This window comes from Prionailurus viverrinus, chromosome B1 (assembly GCF_022837055.1).
Source record: "Prionailurus viverrinus isolate Anna chromosome B1, UM_Priviv_1.0, whole genome shotgun sequence".
In the NCBI taxonomy this organism is placed as follows: domain Eukaryota; kingdom Metazoa; phylum Chordata; class Mammalia; order Carnivora; family Felidae; genus Prionailurus; species Prionailurus viverrinus.
In genome coordinates, this window is record NC_062564.1 from 95863268 (window position 1) to 95882816 (window position 19549).

The window sequence follows — 19549 nt, forward strand, 5'->3', positions numbered from 1 at the left end:
CAGATATATGTAGAATATTTTGTCCCAAAGCAGCAGAATACACATTCTTTTCAAGTGTACATAGAACATTCTCCAGAATTGATCACATATTGAGTCACAAATCATCCCTCAACAAGTACAAAGAATTCAAGATCATACCGTGCATATTTTTGGACCACAACGCTATGAAACTCGATGTCAACCACAAGAGACAAATTTGAGAAGACCACAACTACATGAAGGTTAAAAAACATCTTATTAAAGAATGAATGGGTAAACCAGAAAATTAAAGAAGAAATAAAAAAGGACATGGAAGAAATGAAAATGAAAACATGACAATCTAAAACCTTTGGGATGCAGCAAAGGCAGTCCTAAGAGGGAACTATATTGCATTACAGGCCTGCCTCAAAGGAACAAAGAACTCAGATACACAACCTAACCTTACACCTAAAAGAGTCAGAAAAGAAACAGCAAATAAAGGCTAAAGCCAGCAAAGGGGAATAATAAAGATTAGAGTAGAAATAAATGATATAGAAACAGCATCAACAACAACAACAACAAACCAGTATAACAGATCAATGAAACTGGTTTTTTGAAAGAATTAGTAAAATTCTATAGTAAATTTAGTATAATTTATAACCCCCTGACCAGACTTATCAAAAAAGAAAAGAGAAAGGAAACAATAAATAAAATAATGAATGAAAGAATAGAAATCACCACTAACACCACAGAAATACAAACAATTATAAGAGAATATTATGAAAATCTATATGCCAAAAAACTGGGAAATTTGGAAGAAGTGCACAAATTCCTGGAAAATGCAAACTACCAAAACTGAACTAGGAAGAAATAGAAAATTCGAACATACTCATAACCGGCAAAGAAACTAAATCAATAATCAAAAATCTCCCAACGAACAAAAGTCCAGGGCCAGATGGCTTCCCAGAGGAATTCTATAAGACATTTGAAGAAGAGTAAATATCCATTTTTCTCAAACTGTTCCAAAAAATAGTAATGGAAGAAAAACTTCCAAACTCATTCTACAAGGCCAGCATTACATTGACTCCAAAACCAGAGACCCCACTAAAAAGAATTACAGGCCAATATCCCTGATGAACATAGATGTAAAAATTCTCAACAAGATACTAGCAAATTGAATTCAACATTACATTAAAAGAAATATTCACGGGGCGCCTGGGTGGCGCAGTCGGTTAAGCATCCGACTTCAGCCAGGTCACGATCTCGCGGTCCGTGAGTTCGAGCCCCGCATTGGGCTCTGGGCTGATGGCTCAGAGCCTGGAGCCTGTTTCCGATTCTGTGTCTCCCTCTCTCTCTTCCCCTCCCCCGTTCATGCTCTGTCTCTCTCTGTCCCAAAAATAAATAACGTTGAAAAAAAAAATTTTAAAGAAATATTCACTGGTCAAATGGGATCTATTCCTGGGCTACAAGGCTGGTTCGAAATTCACAAATTGATCAATGTGATACACTACATTAATAAAAGAAAGGTAAGAACCATATGATCCTCTCATAATGGATGCAGAAAAGGCATTTGACAAAGTACAGAATATATTCTTGATAAAAACCCTCAATAAAGTAGGGATAGATGGAACACACCTCAACATCATAAAGGCCATATACAAAAGACACACAGCTAATATCCTCAGTGGGGAAAAACTGAGAGCCTTTCCCCTCAGTGAGGAACAAGACAGGAATGTCCACTCTCACCATTACTATTTAACATAGTACTGGAAATCCTCACTTCAGTAATCAGACAACAAAAAGAAATAAAAGGCATCCAAATCGGCAAGGAAGAGTCAAACTTTCACTCTTTTCAGAGGACGTGATACTCTATGTAGAAAAACTGAAAGACTCTGCCAAAAAATGGACAGAATTAATACATGAATTCAGCAAATTCAAAGGGTATAAAATCAATGTACAGAAATCTGTTGCATTTCTATACACCAATAACAAACCCACAGAAAAAGAAATCGAGGAATTGATCCCACTTGCAATTGCACCAAAAACCATAAGATATGTAGGAATAAAGCTTACCAGAGAGGTGAAAGGTATGTAGTCTGAAAACTATAGAACATTTGTGAAAGAAATTGAAGAAGGCACAAAGAAACGAAAAGCATTCCATACTCATGGTTTGGAAAACCAAACATTGTTAAAATGTCTATACTACCCAAAGTAATATACACATTTAATGCAATTCCTATCAAAATGCCAACAGCATTTTTCATAGAGCTAGAACAATCTTAAAATTTGTATGGAACCACAAAAGACTCCAAATAGCCAAAGCAATCCTGGAAAAGAAAAGCAAAGCTGGACGTATCAGAAGTCCAGATTTCAAGGTATATTACAAAGCCATAGTCATCAAACAATATGGTACTGACACAAAAATAGACACAAAGATCAATAGAACAGAATAGAGGACCCAGAAATGGACCCACAACTATATGACCAACTAATCTTTGACAAAGAAGGAAAGAATATCCAATGGAAAAAAGGCAGTCTCTTCGGCAAATGGTGTTGAGAAAACTGGACAGTGACATACTGAAGAATGAAACTAGATCACTTCTTAACACCATACATAAAAATAAGTTCAAAATGGATGACAAACCTAAATGTGAAACAAGAAACCATCAAAATCCTAAAGAAGAACATAGCAAACAACCTCTTTGAACTTGGCCATAGCAACTACCTATTAGACACATCACCAGAAGCAAGGGAAAAAAAACGCAAAAATGAATTATTGGGACTTCATCAAGATAAAAATCTTCTGAACAGAGAAGGAAACAATCAACAAAACTAAAAGGCAGCATACAGAAAGGGAGAAGATATTTGCAAAAGATATATCAGATAAAGGGTTAATATTCAAGATCTATAAAGAACTTAGCAAATTCAACACCTAAAAAAACAAATAATCCAGTTAAAAAATGGTCAGAAGACATGAATACACTTTTTGAAAGAAGACATCTGGATGGCCAAGAGACACATGATGATGTGTCACTTATCATCAGAGAAATATAAATCAAAACCACAATGAGATATCACCTCATACCTGTTAGAATGGCTAAAATTAACAACACAAGAAACAACAGGTGTTGGTGAGGATGTGGAGAAAAGGGAACACTCTTACACTGTCGGTGGGAATGAAAACTGGTAAACTACTCTGAAAAACAGTATGGAGTTTCCTCAAAAAGCTATAAATGGAACCTCCCTATGATCCAGCAATTGCACCACTAGGTATTTACTCAAAGGATACAAAATACAAACTGGGGTACGTGCACCCCAATGTTTATAGAAGCATCATCAACAATAGCCAAACTATGGAGAGAGTTCAAATGTCCATTGACTAATGAGTGGATAAAGCTATGGTGTGTGTGTGTGTGTGTGTGTGTGTGTGTGTATACACACATGAGAGTCTCTTAATGACAGAGAATAAACAGGGTTGATGGAGCAAGGTAGGTGGGGCATGGTTGTTGGGTATTAAAAAGGGTACTGGCTGCAATGAGCACTGAGTGTTGTTTATAAGTGATGAATCGCCAAATTCTACTCCTGAAACCAATATTGCACTGTTAGCTAACCAATATTTAAATAAAAATTTAAAAATTTAAAAATTTAAAAATTTAAAATAAAAGAAAATAAACACCAAAGTTAGGAAATGTGTCTGGAAGCAAAACTGCACAGCATTCTTTTTTGTTGTGATAGCTGCAAACATCTCAAATACAATGCTAGGAAAAAAAAGGAGGAGGAGGAGGAGGACGAGGACGAGGAGAGGGGAAGAAAAAAGAATAGTAGAAAACTTCCCTACTTGAAGTAAAGAAACACATATCCAGATCCAGGAAGCACAGAGAATTCCCATCAAAATCAACAAAAACAGGCCAACATCAAGACATATTGTAATTAAATTTGCAAAATATAGTGATAAAGAAAAAATCTTAAAAGCAGCAAGAGAAAAGAAGTCCTTAGCTTACAAGGGAAAATCCATAATGCTAGCTAGAGATTTCTCAACAGAAACTTGGCAAACCAGAAAGGAGTGGCATGATAGATTCAAAGTGAATAATGGGAAAAATCTGCAGCCACAAATATTCTATCATTCAGAATAGAAAGACAGATAAAGAGTTTCCCGGACAAACAAAAACTAATGGAGTTTGTGACCACTAAACTGGCCTTTAAGAAATATTAAAGGGAACTCTTTGAGTGCAAAGAAGAGACCAAAAATGATAAAGACAAGAAAGAATTAGAGAAAATTTCCTGAAAAAACAACAAAACAAGTAATAAAACAGCAATAAATACATATCTACCAATAATTACTTTTAACGTAAATAGACTAAATGTTCCAATCAAAAGACATACAGTGTCAGGATGAATAAAAAAAAAACAAGACCCATCTATATGCTGCCTACAAGAGATTCATTTAGACCTAAAGATATAAAGACCATTTTAGACCATTTAGACCTGCAAATTGGAAGTGAGAGGGTGGAAAAACATTTATCATGCAATAAATGTCAAAAGAGAGCTGAAATAGCAATACTTATATTGGACAAACTAGACTTTAAAACAAAGACTATAAAAAGAGATGAACAAGGGCATTATGTAATTATCCAACAAGAAGATATAACAATTGTAAATATTTATGCACCCAACAAATTATATATATATGTATATATGTATGTATATATATATATATACATATATATATAATGAAGGAACTAATTGATAATAACATAATAACAGTAGAAGACTGTAATACCCCACTTAAATATCAACGGATAGATCATCTAAACAGAAAATCAACAAGGAAACAATGACTTTGAATGATACACTGGACCAGATAGACTTAACAGATACATTCAGAACATTCCATCCTAAAACAGCAGAATACACATTCTTTTCAAGTGCACATGGAACATTCTCCAGAATAGATCACATATTAGGTGACAAAACAAGACTCAACAAATACAAAATGAATGAAATAACACCATGCATCTTTTCTGATCACAACTCTATGAAACTAGAAGTCAACCACAAGAAAAAATCTGGAAAGACCACAGATACATAGAAGTTAAATAACATGCTATGAAATAATGAGTGAGTCAACCAGGAAATCAAAGAAGAAATTAAAAAAATATATGAAAACAAATGAAAATGAAAACACAACTGTTCAAAATCTATGGAATGTGTCAAAAGTGGTTCCAAGAGGGAAGGTTGTAGCAAGCAATACAGGTCTCCCTCAAGAAGTAAGAAAAATCTCAGATAAACAACCTAACCTTACACATTAAAGGTGCTAGAAAAAGAACAACAAACAAAACCTAAAACCAGGAGAAGGAAGAAAATAATGAATATTAGAGCAGAAAGAAATGATAAAGAAACTAAAAGAACAATAGAACAGATCAATGAAACAAGGATCTGGCTCTCTGAAAAAAAATCAATAAAGTGGATAAAATTCTAGCCAGACTTATCAAGAAAACAAGAGAAAGGACCCAAATAAATAAAACACAAATAAGTGGAGAGAAATAAACACCACAGAAATACAATTATAAGAGAATATTATGAAAAATGATATGCCACCAAATTGGACAACTAGAAAAAATGGATAAATTCCTACAAACATGTAACCTACCAAAACTGAAACTGGAAGAAATAGAAAATTTGAACAGACTGATGAGCAGCAAGGCAATTGAATCAGAGTAATCAAAAAACTTCCTACAAACAAAAGTCTAGGGCCAGATGGCTTCACAGGCAAATTCTACCAAATATTCAAAGAAGAGTTAAAACCTATTCTTCTCAAACTATTCCCAAAAACAGAAAAAGAAGGGAAAATTCCAAATTTATTCTATGAGGCAGCATTACCCTGATACCAAAACCAGATAAAGACACCACAAAAAAAGATAACTACAAGCCAATAACTCTGATGAACATAGTTGCAAAAATCCTCAATACAATACTACCAAACTGAATCCTACAACACCTTAAAAAAATCATTTCCCATGATCAAGTGGGATTTATTCCTGGGATTCCAGGGTGTTCAGTACTTTCAAATCAATCAATGTGATACATTCTATCAAGAGAAAGGATAAGAACCATATGATCATTTCCATAGATGTAGAAAGAGCATTTGACAAAGCACAACATTTACTCATGATAAAAACCCTCAACAAAGTAAGTTTAGAGGGAACATACCTGAATATGATAAAGACCATGTATGAAAAACCAACAACTAACATCATTCTCAATGGGGAAAAACTGAGAACTTTTGTCTACAGTGGACAGTGATGTCCACTCTCACCACTATTGTTCAACATAGTCCTGGAATTCCCAGCCACAGCAATTTTAGACAACAAAAAGAAATAAAAGCTTCCAAATAGGCAAGGAAGAATTCAAACTTTCACTATTTGCAGATGACATGATACTCTATATAGAAACTCAAAAGCCTCCACAAAAAAACTACTAGAACTGATAAACAAACTAATTCAGTAAAGTCACAGGATACAAAATCAACATCCAGAAATCTGTTGCATTTCCATACACCAATGATGAAGGAGCAGAAAGAGAAATCAAGGAATTTATCCCATTGAAAATTGCACCAGAAACCACAAAATACTTAGGAATAAACCTAACCAAAGAGGTAAAAGATCTGTACTCTGAAAACTATAAAATACTGATGAAACAAATTGAAGAGGACACAAAGAAATGGAAAAGCATCCCATACTCATGGATTGGAAGAACAAATACTGTTAAAATGTCTATTCTACCCAAAGTAATCTACACATTTAATGCAATCCCTATAAAATACCACTAGCGGTTTTCACAGAGCTAGAACAATCCCAAAATTTGTATAGAACCACAAAAGACTCTAAATAGCCAGGCAAACTTGAAAAAGAAAAGCAAAGGAGGAGGCATCACGATTCTGGACTTCAAGTTATATTACAAAGCTGTAGTGATCAGGGGTGCCTGGGTAGTTCAGTCAGTTAGGCGTCGAGTCTTGATTTCAGCTCAGTTCATCATCTCACGTTTCTTGAGATGGAGCCCTCTATCGGGCTCCACACTGACAACACAGAGCCTACTTGGGATTCTCTTTCTCTGTCTCTCTGCCCCTCCCCTACTAGCACACTAGTACGTGCACACACTCTCCCTCTCTCTCCTTCTCTCAAAATAAATAAACTTGTAAAACAAAAAAAAAGCTGTAGTGATCAAAGCTAATATGGTACTAGCACAAAAACAGACACAAGGATCAACAGAACAGAATAAAAAACCCAGAACTATATGGCCAATTAATCTTTGACAAAGCAGGAAAGAATTTACAATGGAAAAAAGACAATCTATTCAAGAAATGGTGTTGAGAAAACTGAACAGCAACATGCAAAAGAATGAAACCGGACCACTTTTTTACACCAAACACAAAAATACATTCAAAATGAATTAAAGACCTAAAGGTAACACCTGATACCATAAAAACTCTAGAGAACATAGGCAGTAACCTCTTTGACATTGGCCATAGTAACTTCTTTCCAGATAGGTTTCCTGAAGCAAGAGGAACACAGGCAAAAATAAACTGTGGGGATTTCATCAAAATAAAAAAGTTGTTGCACAGTGAAGGAAATAATCAACAAAACTAAAAGGCAACCTATGGAATGGGAAAAGATATTTGCAAATGGCATATATGATAAAGGGCTAGTATCCAAAATACATAGAACTTACAAAATTCAACACTCCATAAAAGCAAAGAATCCAATTAAAAAATGGCCAGAAGAGATGAACTGACCTTTTTCCAAAGAAGACATCCAAATGGCCAAGAGACACATGAAAAGATGCTCAACATGATTCATCATCAGGGAAACAAAAATCAAAAATACAATGAGATATCACCTCATACCTGTCAGAATGGCCAAAATCAACAACACAAGAAACAACAGGTATTGGCAAGGATGTGGAGCAAGGGAAACCCTCGTATACTGTTAGGTGGGAATAAAAACTAGTGCAGCCGCTCTGAAAACCAGTATGGAGGTTTCTCAAAAATTTAAAAATAGAACTATCCTATGATACAGCAATTGTACTACTAGGTAAGAATACAAAAATACTAATTCAAAGGGATACATACACCCCAATATTCATAGCAGCATTAGCTATGATAGCCAAAATTATGGAAACAGCCCATGTCCCCCGACTGATGCAATGTCTATTCTACCCAAAGTAATTTATACATTTAAGAAGATGTGCTGCATACACATAATGGAATATTGAAAGAAAGAAAGAAAGAAAGAAAGAAAGAAAGAAAGAAAGAAAGAAAGAAAGAAAGAAAGAAATCTTACCATTTGCAATGACTTGGATGGAGCTAGAGAGTATTATGCTAAGTTAAATAAGTCAGTCAGAGAAAGACAAATACCATATGATTTCACTCAAATGTGGAATTTAAGAAACAAAACAAGCAAAGAGAAAAAAGAGCAAAGCAAACCAAGAAACAGACTCTTAACTCTAGAGAACTGATAGTTACCAGAGGGAAAGTGGGTGTGGGGATGAGTGAAATAGGTGATGGGGATTAAAGAGTGCATTTGTTGTGATGAGCACAGGGTGTTGTATGTTAAGTGTTGAATCATTATATTGTACACCTGAAACTAATATAATGCTGTATGTTAACTGGAAGTTAAATAAATTCTTAAAAAAATAAATATATAAAACATCTAGATAGTGTAAAGTTGAACTCCAAATGAATGTGAAGGTGGGCTCATATTCATAAATTCTCAGAGAAAAAATTGTGCTACCCCAACTCCCAGCTCAGACTAATACAGGTAAGTTGCTTAATTGGCATTGTGCCAGTGGATAGATATTTTTCCAGTTCAGTCTTAACCTGTCCACTGGTGTTGCAATTCTTCAATAGTTTCTCATTTTATTTTCTATTTCATTTTGAAGCCCCTGACTCATATGGACCACAGCATCATTTTCTGTCCCCACAGGGCCATTAAATTCCAGTTCTTGATGACAGAGATGGAACCAACCCCACTCCCACTTTCCTAGGTAGCCACATCAACTTTTTCCCTGGGGTTTTGTTTCCTCATCATTTATCTCCCTGGGGATTTTCCAAATTTTTCTGTGAGCATTTAAATGAATGGTTGTGTTTTATCTAGTATTTCTAGATTTTTAAAAGCTAGATGCTATTCTGGTTATATAATCCCCACTATCCAGAAACAAAGCTCTTTAGGTTGTTTTAATATGAGTCAATATTGGATATTATGTTTACTATTCAATGATAAAGAAGATAATTTTAGGATTACTAAAAATGAAACCAAAATCTGTCACATATGATTCAGTGAGAAATCCTTATACTAATATCATATTCAAAATGAGTTTAGTACTTTCTTAGCTCTTTTTAAAGCTCTTATTTTAGAAGCCAAAGATAAAGAATTTGGTTGCTTTCAAAGCTCTATTATTTAACTCACATAATTTATTAATTATGAATATAAATTATGATTAACTAATTTACTCAACTGATCTTACATTTTCTTGATTTGTATTGGGATGCTGTGTCAGGATTTATAAAAATTCAGTGTCAGTTCAGATATTTTGCCAAGTTTTCCCACTATTCCCCTAATCCTAGCCTATGCCACAATTAAGAAAAAAACCTGGAGGGCATTTTCCATCCATACGTGAAACATTTTTCTGCCTCTGAGCTGTTGCTATGCCTTAAACTACCCATAAATTTTTATTCCCCACTCCTCAAATCCAACTCTCAAACCTATGCATGTTTCAAGGCCCTACTTATAGGTCTGTCATCTTCATGAAAGCCCTCTTTATTGCCCCAAATATGATCTCCAGTCTCTTTCTGCATTACTCTTGTGATCTTATATTCTATCATGGTTTATTTCTTCATCAGGGTTTTAAATTTTGGTTTACCTCAGAAAATAGAACTATCTTTTTTATTCTTATATTCCATAAAACACTTTGAGAATTTATAGAAAATCAACAAATACCTATTGAGTTTCAAGTGAATAAAAGCTCCTTTGCAATTCAAATTGACAGCTTTATAAAATTATAAATAACGTCATTATTTATTTTTTAAATATAAACCCTGAAAGAGAAGATTTAAAAGTGTTACATGCTGTATAAAACTTGTGACAATACCTGGAATTAACCCCTCAGGATTCCTACAAAAAAGGAAGGTTTAGACTAAATGACTTGTAAGGTTTCTTCTACCCCTAATATGCTAATATTCTTTACCAACTTCATATACATTTTTATGTATATTTCAGTCAGAGGGCATAGCATTTGTGCTGGCAGTGAGGTAATCACTTAGCTTAACACTATGCTTCTTGAAAATGAGAAATGATTACAGGATGCAGTAGAAGCAAGTAAGACATACAGAAAACACCAAAACACTAAAACACTTTCCTCCTGCAGTGTCTCTCCACTGCCCTCTATTGTCTTCGCTTAATACTACCCTTGTTGAAAATAAGTGATTACAGAATCCAGCTCCATATCACAGAGCAGGCAGTGAAGAATGGGTTTGAGTGGCAATGAATTGATGATTGGCAAAATAAGGAATATAAACTTCATTGCATACATGTTATGCTCAATTTAAGAGCATATTTCCTAAAATTTAAAAGATATTTCTTCATGTTATTATATGAGGAAGTAAATTTGGATTTAAATAATTCTTTCGAACACCAAAGTATTAGTTAATAAACTACAATTCAAGTATATTAAATTGTAGCAGAGCAGCTCAGTGCATTATATGATTTCAACGTATTCTCTAATTTTGCAATTGAAGAATATATTTCACCTTTCCAAACTTATTTGATATCAAGGTCTATTTTTAATAAATATCATGGGCTACACATTGGACAAGAAAAAGACTTATGACTTAAAAGAGCATCTAGTGGGGGCGCCTGGATGGCTCAGTCGGTTAAGTGTCTGACTTCAGCTCAGCTCATGGTCTCGCGGTTTGTAAGTTCGAGCCCCACGTCAAGTTCGAGCCCCGCTATGGGCTCTGTGCTGACAGCTCAGAGCCTGGAGCCTGCTTCAGATTATGTGTCTCTCCATCTCTTGGCCCCTCCCCTGCTCATGCTCTGTGTCTCTCTGTCTCTCAATAATAAATAAACATTAAAAAATTTAAAAAAAAAGAGCATCTGGTGGTTGGTATTTATATATATATACATATTATAATACAATAAACCTTTGACTCTAATCTCTAAGAGCTTATTTGAATTAAAAGAGATAATATGATTGCACTAAAACATCATGTGCCTCAAATTACAGAATAAATATCTTCTGCACTATGATTTCCTTAGATCTCACCATTCACTTATTTAAAAAAAACTTTGTTATATTTAATAAATACAAAAATGCCTTGTAAAACTTGGGCAGCATGCCATAGTGGTTAAGAGCATGGGCTTTGAAAATAGACTGACTTTGCTTGAATCTTGGCTCTCACACTCATGCAACTTTGGGCAAGATTAACCACTCTGTCTCAGTTTTGTCATTTGTAAAATGGGGATAGAGTACCTGCCTCATAGGGTTTTTGGGTGTATTAAATGAGCTAATAGAAATAAAGTGTTTAATAAATGTCAAATGAAAGTTCACTGTTTTTGTTTTTCCTTTTATCTATATCCTTGAGAACGAGCGTCAAACCCTCGATTGATTATGGTGACTGATTATATGAAGAAGAAACAACTAATTTTCCCTAAAACTCTCTCAAATCACCATATGAGAGAATAGAGAGATAAACACTTTCTCCCCTTAGAATTCCAGGACCACTTAACTGTTTCTTTAAAGTGGGACCAAATAGAGGCTCCTGGGTGGCTCAGTCAGTTAGGTGTCCGATTTCAACTCAGGTCATGATCTCCTAGTCCGTGAGTTCGAGCCCCGTGTCGAGCTCTGTGCTGACAGCTCAGACCCTGGAGCCTGTTTCAGATTCTGTGTCTCCCTCGTTCTCTCTCCTCCCCCACTCATGCTCTGTCTCCCGCTTCTCAAAAATAAATAAACGTTAAAAAAATAAAAAAGATAAAGTGGGACCAAATATATGTATATTTTTTACTTTTCTTAACACTTTGTTAGGTGTTAGTCATGACTGATTTGTCCTTATCACTCAAGGTTGTGAGCTATCAATATGAATTGCATTATATGTGTTTACATTTCTATATTTCCCACCCAACTCATGCTCAGAAAAAAAATCTATTAAGCCCGGAATAAGATTCCTTAAGCTTTTGATTCTGAAGCTTGTTAAATTTCCTGTTTCAAGCCATAGATAGCAATGCTAAAGAAGTTATTCATATAAAGTTACTTAAAAAAAAATAAATTGGTACTAAGAATGTGCTATTGAGCAGAACATATACATATTGAGTAGAACATGGTAGAACATTTTTTTTCCTGCCAGTCTTAATACAATCATGTATCCAGTAGTTCAATTCATAATCATTTAATAAAGTGAACATTTGTAGTCTTAAACATTAAGAAAGAAACAGGCTATTAAAAGTTAAAACCCTACATGCATTTAGCTACGTTTTAAAAAAAAAATCCCAGGAATATTGTAATGAGGTCTAGGTTTGGGAGCAAGCATTGTGCAAGTTAATGTAAGTAATGAACCTTTCATGTGAAATGATGTAGTGTCACAACTCATTTGCATCCCACTTAAAGTGTAATTAAGTTTCTCTGACAGCATGGCTTATGGCTGAAAGAACAGACCTGGCTGTTAAATTAATCCAGAGTCCCTCAGTTAATAACACTCAGCAAAGAAAACTTTACATACTCTTTCATTTAAAGTTCCCAAACTCCCATTTACAGAAGTATATGACAAGGCAGCCATACAGGGAAACCTCTGCCTGAAATTGATGGCCTTTCACCAGACAGATTTAATCATCAAAATACCTGAAAACTAGACTTTGATGAATCAGAACATAAGAATATGCTGTTTTCATTCCAGCTAGGATGGCTGGTAGTCTAGAGGGAATGATTTCACATTTAAATTTCACTGCACCACATAGTTATAGTATGTTTTCAAACTTCCATCCAAAGTGTTGGTAATTTTAAGATTTATAGCAGAACTGGCTTACTATAAGTGTTCAGAAATAATGGAATTTATTTTTCTTATTCATTCTTTCAGGACTTGACTGTTTAATATAAGTGTCAAAGTGAAGCTGTTATCCAATAAATTCTTTTCAGGTTTTTGTGTGTTAGTTTGCCACTTGTCGTTGCTTATTTATTTTGTTAAGAATATTTAGTTTTTCAATCCCCAGAACGATTATGATGTTGCCACAAGATTAGAAGTACACTGTGTTATTTAGGACACGTTTTAACTAAAGAAGGATTCAATTTATAAATAATCTAAACTGTTTACAGAGAGGCAGACAAGAGAACAAATTTTTCAGAATCAGATTGCATTTCTTTCTAGGGCACTATAAGAATCTTTGCGCAATAATTAGGCATGGCTACTGTTTAGTGCTATTATCCTGTTTTTCTTTCTGGCCTCCCCAATTCAAAGGCTGATGTCAAAATAAATACTCTATCTTTAAATTAATAGCCTCAAAACTCAACTATTATTGCCACCATAAATAAACTGGCTCCTCAGAAAGTCAGTTAAAGTTTTGGCAGCTGAAGAAAGAAGTCTAGATATATCTTTAACATACATGATATTCCTGAATCCTACAAGTGCCCAATAACATAATCATATAATACCTATTGGACTTACTCCAGTCCCCTAAACCAGTATTGTTCAAGGTCTTTCAGGTTAAGTGAGCATTTATTCTGACAGACAACCTGAATACCATCCCTACCAAGAAAATTGCCATATTTAGGATTTAGATAATATGTTAAAGTGTAATATTGAGTACAAGTTATAATATTCACCTCCATGCATTTGCACAGTACTGACATGTCCCTAGGGTAAAATTTGCAGCAGCTCATTTTTCTACATCAGGTCTCAGCACTATGCAACGTATCACTGGCATTTTCACAGAAACAGTGCATTTTTTTTTCTTATTTTCCAAAGATCTATTTCAGGGAACAGAAAACTTGCCAGGAAGCCTGAGTTGATAGGGAAGAAGCACCCCAACAATTATTTTCTCTTGCCATTCATTAAAAAGAATCATATAATAAAACATAAAGAGTAAAAGTCATGTTCAATTAAATGATTTATTTTGGGCATATTGTTGGAACATTTACAGTGGTACCAGACAAAGATTTTTACTTCAGCTATCCAACTGAGGCCAAAAAGGTGAGTTCTATTTGTGAGGTGGTTTTCTTTATGAGTGATTACCTGTGTTGTCAGAGGGATCACAGCAAAGATCCCTCCACACAGCTCTTGAGTCTGGATGCTCCCAGTTGTCTCCCATAATCCACTTCAAATTGAAAGGTTTAAAATACACAAGGCAATGGCTTCAGGTCACACTGAAATAAAAAAATCAACTTTTAAGTATTGAATACACAACTGTGTTTCTATTTATTCATTAAAACCAATGAAATTTTAAAAGAAAATCATATTATGTATGTGTCTGGAAATTGTGCATTAATATGTTATTTTAAAATTATATTTATATAAACATTATGTATTATATACTTTTTTTATATACATATGCAATTTTCCTTGTGCACAAGTATACAGACCTTGCTAAAATATTCATTGAAGAGTGAGAAACCAGGGGTGCCTGGGTGGCTCAGTCTGTTAAGTGTCCAACTCTTGATTTCAGTTCAGGTCATAATCTCACAGGTTTGTGAGATCAAGGCCCTTATCAGGTTCTATGCTAACAGTGCAGAGCCTGTTTGGGATCTCTGCCCATCCCCAGCATGTGCACACAGTCTCTTCTCTCTCTCTCAAAATAAATAAATAAACTTTTTGAAAAAAGAGTGAGAAACCATTCTATGCTAATGTTTTACATATACATATATATATACATGGCATATTTTTCTTAATTCAAATCACATCTAAGAGTTTGTATGAGCAGGTTGTTGAATTCACATTTAAAACATGTCAAGATGGTCCAAATCTAAGGTTCACCATGTAAAAATAAAGATAATCTGTCATGTCCTATTGATAATTTCAATGAGTCTGTGATTACTACAAAATACACAGACTCAATTCACACAGAGTACTGTATATTAATTACTTTCATTCATACAAAATTCTTATTAGTTTTATCTATAGATTATCAAAGCACACAAGCTTCTACTACCAGCAGCAATGTTACTACTACTATTCTTAAAAGCAAACAGAAATCATGAAGTCCTGTATAGCGCCTAGCACAGCCCAAAGGAAATTGATCCAAATTGACTAATGTATACATTCATTTCTGATTAGATGGAAGTTGATCCAAATAATACAGCTGTTAAAATATATATATATAATATTTATATATTATATATAATATTTATATATTATTTATACATTTATTATATAATATTAAATAATATATGTAATTATTGTTAATATTAAATAATATATATTCTACAATAATAAAATTTATTATATATAATATTTATATATTATTTATATATTTATTAAAATATTTATATATATTTATATAAAATATATAAAAAGTAATTCAAACAAATATACTGAAAATAATTCAACTGTGCTATATATAAAGAATACAAAAATAATATGTATATATAATGTATATATACTTACATGTTTATAATTTTATATGTACAATTTTTTTAAATTTTAGGCACAGTGAAAAAAATTTTGAGTGCTTAAAGTACCTTCCAAAAAAATGTACAGTATCTGAAATGAGCAGGTATCAAACCAAAAAATTCAAATATTCATAAAATGTAACATAAGAAATACTTGTAAAATATAAACCATATTTGGATTTTTGGAATTATAGAAAGTTGAGAAAATAATGTAAATATACAAGAAAGGTTATATGGTAGATTTTATTCTACATTTTAAAAAGTTTAAATAATTTACAATCTTCCCTTGGTATTTTTCACTGCCTTTTAGCTCACACAGTATAAACAGAAAATATTTTAGAATACATTTGGTTAAAATCTCACTTATTTATGAATAGAGTCTCTTATTCTCATTATCAGAAATACAATGAAGATCTTTCTTGGATATTATAAAAACTCAAGGAGTTGTTGTTAAAGTTCTTATCTCCCTCTCACAACCCATTATAGCTAAAAGACAAAAGGAAACATGTAATCAAATTATTGTTGCCTACTCACCTTGTCAGACCTCAGTTTCTTCATAGAGTATTGAATAAAGGGCTTCATAAGTTCGTCCAATCCCCAATCTATGAATTGTATATGAATTCATTATATCAGTGCCAGGTGGCAAATATTCCCAAAGAGGAATGAAGAAATGTAATTCCCATTCTACTGATTCCAGGTAATGTTGACTTAAATGTAAGCTCAGCAATTTTTTCCATAAATTAAGAGGAAATAATCAAAATGTTATAATTTTGAGGTTGGCAAATTTAATGTGTAAACAAATAGAACCACAGTTTAAACTAAACAAAAACTATATATAACTGCTTTATAGGCAAGTTGTCACTCATGGTCCCTAGGTTGAAAACCCATTAATAATGCTATTGAGTATTTAACCCATTCATAGTTTTATTATTTATAAAGTTAAAAGTATTTATGGTCTGCTATAAAACACATAAAATGTCAGATTCAACTTGTGCAAATGGCTACTTTTTAAAAGGCATATTGACACTGCTGAGCTAAGCATTGGTTCTTAAGGCTTAAAGCTCTAAGGAAAGCAACTAAAGCCGCTGTTTTCTCATTAGCCCAAACTTTATTATAGTTGTTAATGTCTATGCTGATCCCTGACAGACAAACCTAGACTCTAGAGACCTGTTAAGCAGCCACCTTAGCCCCAGGAAACTTGCCCCTACCTGCTTGGGCTAATCATTTTATTCTTTCTCATGATTTCGAAGCTGATCATACTTATTATATTGGTCTTTTTCACTCAATCAACAACAATTATTTTACTATTTTATCATTTTGGTATATTTTGGTAAATTTTTTGCTGATATCAACTTCTACCCTTTTAAACTGCTTATCTTATTAGTGCTTATTAACTATATTCTTTTAACAGGGATAAGGCATAAAAGGGATAGGTTTTGGAAACCATCCATATGCCAAACAGAGAATATTGGATTCCTTTTTTATTCAGATTGTCTCCCCATAGACTTTCTTACCCTGTTCCCAAAGCAGATCCTGTCAACCCTAATGAAGAATCTAATATTAACTGAAGTCAACCAGAATCATTGACAATCCCATTCTAAGAATTACCCATTTGGAAAACTGTGGTGATCGAAAGCCAAATTACCTTCTCTGCTCTTCCAACTGCAGTCCCTCAGAGATCAAGACAACTTAATTGTAAAGAACTGTTCAGGAAACTGCTGTAACAATGTTATACACAGAACATTGACAACTTCGATGAAAAGACCCATAAACTACAATCTATGGTCTCTGATAAACAAAATCCATTGAATATAGTCATTTCCCCTAGCCATCTATTCTGCATCTAGAGAGGAAAGTATGTAAGGAATTTTATCCAGGGAAGCTCAGAGCTCACTCTGGTGTAACTCTATAAAACCTCTAAAAGTTGTCTCCCTTTTAGAATTTTTTAATAGAACTTTTTAAGTAAAGAATCTATTATCAGATAATTTGAATCCTGTAAACTATCCTGCGGCCGGAAGAAACTTGTGTAACTTGCTTGACCTCCTTCAAAATAGGAATTCATAAAAGTTCTTCATCATGGCTAGAATTGGTTTTGGGGGGGCTATAATTTATTTGTTTTAAGATGATAAGTGTATCATAAGAGCCAAGCATTCATTGTTTATGATGTTATTTTTCCAAAAATAGTTTTTATAAAAAATATTTTTATAAAGATCTGACACTATCAAGTTCTAACAAGTTAGGATCTAAATGTTAACACCATTATTCCTCTCCTCATTTCACTTCCTTCTGTAACAAGAAACTTACCTTAATTCTTAACTTTATCAAGCTCTGCACTGTCATTCAACAAGAATTTATCAAGTGTTGCCACATGGTAGACACTTTTCAAACTGGGCAAAAGTAGTCAACAAAATAAAGTCCTTGTCCTCACGTATCTCATATCCTAATGGATCTTATATTCTAGCTATATTCATAGAAGAGGTTCTTGAGGGGCGCCTGGGTGGCGCAGTCGGTTAAGCGTCCGACTTCAGCCAGGTCACGATCTCACGGTCTGGGAGTTCGAGCCCCGCGTCAGGCTCTGGGCTGATGGCTCGGAGCCTGGAGCCTGTTTCTGATTCTGTGTCTCCCTCTCTCTCTGCCCCTCCCCCGTTCATGCTCTGTCTCTCTCTGTCCCAAAAATAAATAAAAATGTTTAAAAAAAAAAAAAAAAGAAGAGGTTCTTGAGTATCAGCAAACACCTAAGGCAAGCACCTTAGATTCCTTTTCTCATTTACCAAGAGAGGAACCGGATGCCATTTTTGATTTTCTAAAAGCACTGCAGAAAAAAATGATTAATGTTCAGAACGCAGACGATAGCAGTAAATTATCACCTAGCTGAATAACCTTTTCATTCATCTTCTTCTATTTCCTTCTGCCTTATAAGAATATAATTTTAAGAGGTCAAAGATGATGTCTACCTTGCACACTAGCATGCCCCCATTGTCTAGCACATTTAACATATGTTGACTGACTAATGAGCAACAGGTGAAAAAATGAATGAATAAATGAGTATCACTGAAGTACCTATTCATAGGCAACCCTATAACTGTGGTTGATTAACACCCTTAGTTGTTCACAGTATCATCCGTCTTAACTTCTCAAAGTGACTCTGTCAAGTGACCTTCCTGTGATATTAGGCAGCAGGCAAAATCCTAAGAAAAATTGTAAATGTACTAGTCACAGATTGAGATTGCTATTTCTGTGCTCCTCACCCCATCCCTTCCTCTAAATTCTTCATATTTTTCTCTGAGTGGTGAGGCAAAAGAAGCCATATAGAAGCTATAGGAGGGAACCAATGTGTCATTTATATATTATCACGGGGGGAGCTCCCTTGTTTCCCAAAGCTGTAGCATCTTCAGCCTGCTGTCTACCCTCTCAAACCCTACTCCAGTTTCTCCTACTAAATTGCACAATTTTTTTCAATTAAATATTAAAAATGGTCCAGTAGCCACATTAAAATCAGGCCCCCAAAATATTCCAGGCCAAAGTCTTCCAAGGTTATGGTGAGTAATTCTATAATTTCAAGTAAGTGCTTATTTAAGTACAGTTGCTTTTTTTAAAAAAAGCTTCTGCTCTAACCAAGGCATTCCAGCACAGTTTCCTTTTAGGGAGGTTGGATTTTCATGCTAGCAAAAAAATAAGTCAGGCTCTTCACTATTCCGCTGAAAAACCATTCTGGTCATCAGTTTGTCTGATTAAGATTACAATAGTCTTCTATCAATCAACCATACATAATAGAAGGCATCATCATAGTGTGCTTGCTTTTGCTTCCCACTGTGAATTTTTAGCCACTTGTTAGAAACCCAGCTAAGATACTTTACATTCAAAAGAAATTGATTAAAGTGGTCATTTCAAATTTCTTTCTTTCTTTCTTTCTTTCTTTCTTTCTTTCTTTCTTTCTTTTTAA

The 19549-nt window shown here is 34.1% G+C and overlaps 1 protein-coding gene across 1 annotated transcript in view; it reads right to left on the reverse strand.

The window, feature by feature from the left end:
* Positions 1 to 14123: 14123 nt before the first annotated feature.
* CB1H4orf33 (chromosome B1 C4orf33 homolog) overlaps positions 14124 to 19549 on the reverse strand; it is a 131145-nt gene continuing 125719 nt past the window's right edge. The window contains exons 7-8 of the transcript XR_007151773.1: positions 16141 to 16208; positions 14124 to 14364 (exon numbers count right to left, since the gene is read on the reverse strand). The gene's annotated coding sequence lies outside the window, so the exon portion shown is untranslated. The remainder of the gene's footprint in view (positions 14365 to 16140; positions 16209 to 19549) is intronic.